The sequence below is a fragment of the Penaeus vannamei genome, chromosome 5 (genome assembly GCF_042767895.1).
Source record: "Penaeus vannamei isolate JL-2024 chromosome 5, ASM4276789v1, whole genome shotgun sequence".
Classification (NCBI taxonomy): Eukaryota; Metazoa; Arthropoda; class Malacostraca; order Decapoda; family Penaeidae; genus Penaeus; species Penaeus vannamei.
Genome location: NC_091553.1, coordinates 44,251,138 through 44,252,820, shown reverse-complemented (window position 1 = coordinate 44,252,820; position 1,683 = coordinate 44,251,138).

Genomic DNA, 1,683 nt, shown 5'->3' with positions numbered 1-1,683 from the left:
CACCCAGCTAAACTTCCTTTAGTGAGAAAGTACATTGTCGTTTCTTCGTCATTCGAACCTTTGGAGGTAAACAGGAGAAGTTGTCGTACGAAAGGAAGGAGAAGGAAGGAGAGAAGGAGATAGAGAGGGAGAGAGAGGGTGAGGGTGAGAGGAGTAGGAGGAGAGAAGTAGAGAGGGAGAGAAAGGGTGAGGGAGATGGAGAAGGAGGGGAGGGGGGAGGGAGAGAGAGGAGGGAGGGAGGGAGGAGAGGAGAGGGAGGGAGAGGGAGGAGAGGGTGAAGGAGGGAAAGGGGAGGAAGGGAGGGAGAGGAGGAGGGAGAAGGTGAGGGGGAGGGAGAGAGAGAGAGAGAGAGAGAGAGAGAGAGAGAGAGAGAGAGAGAGAGAGAGAGAGAGAGAAGCAGACAAACAGACAGGCATGAAAGAACAGAAAGAAGAGAGATAGAAAGGAAGATAGAAGACAAGAAGAAAGTGAAGAAGAGGGTCAGAGAGAAAAATAATAAAAATATATTCATAGAAAGAGAAGGAATAAAAATACAATAGAGAACAAAATAGAAAATAGAGAGAAAGTAAAAATAAATAAATAATAATAATAATAATAATAAATAATAATAATAATAATGATAATAATAATGATAATGATAATAATAATATTAATAATAATAACAATAATAATAATAATGATAATAATGATAATAATAATAATAATGATAAATAAATAATAATATCAGGAAAAAAGAAAGAAAAATGTAACAAAAGAAAACAGACAAAAATAAAGAAACACTCACCGATCACCCACCCCACAATTCTAAACATACAAACACACCAGAAACAACAACAACAACAACAAAAACATTTCGATCCGTGGTACTAGGCTTGACGACAAAATTATGACAAAAGACATTAGCGCGTCAAGTACAATAGAGTAAAAACATATAATACGTTTAAACAGCTAAAGCATTAACTATTTTACTCTGTTAAATATAGAAGCAGGTCATGGTTTCAATCTGTTAACCACTTCTTTCTTCTTTATCTTATTTTTGTATGTTTTGGTTTTATCGTTTGTTGTTATTGTTTTTATTGGTTCTTGTTATTATTAGTGTTATTATTATTGTTACTATTATCATTATTATTATTGTTATTATTATCATTATTATTATTGTTATTATTATCATTATTATTATTGTTATTGTTATCACTATTATTATTGTTATTATTATCATTATTATTATTGTTATTATCAATATCATCATTAACCTGTTCATTATCATTATTATAATAATTGTTATTACTATCACCACTATTATTGTTATTACTTGTCTTTTTCTTACTTTCTTTGGTGTTTGTTTGTTTGTAAGTCTGTGCGGATATATTTTTGTGCGTTTGTCTGGCTCTCTGTCTGTTTGTCTGCTCTCTCTCTCTCTCTCTCTCTCTCTCTCTCTCTCTCTCTCTCTCTCTCTCCCTCTCTCCCTCTCTCTCTCTCTCTCTCTCTCTCTCTCTCTTTAACCACCCTTCTTCCACCTTTCCTATTTCTGCAGCTTATTTCATTATTTAATCTTCCTCCCTCCTGTCTCTTCCTTTTATCCTGTTACTTCTTCTCCCCTCCTTCGTGCCTACCGTTTTATCAATTTCCGCTTTCATGCGTTCCTCTGCACTTAGCATTTTCTGAAGTGACAGGAGAGAGGGA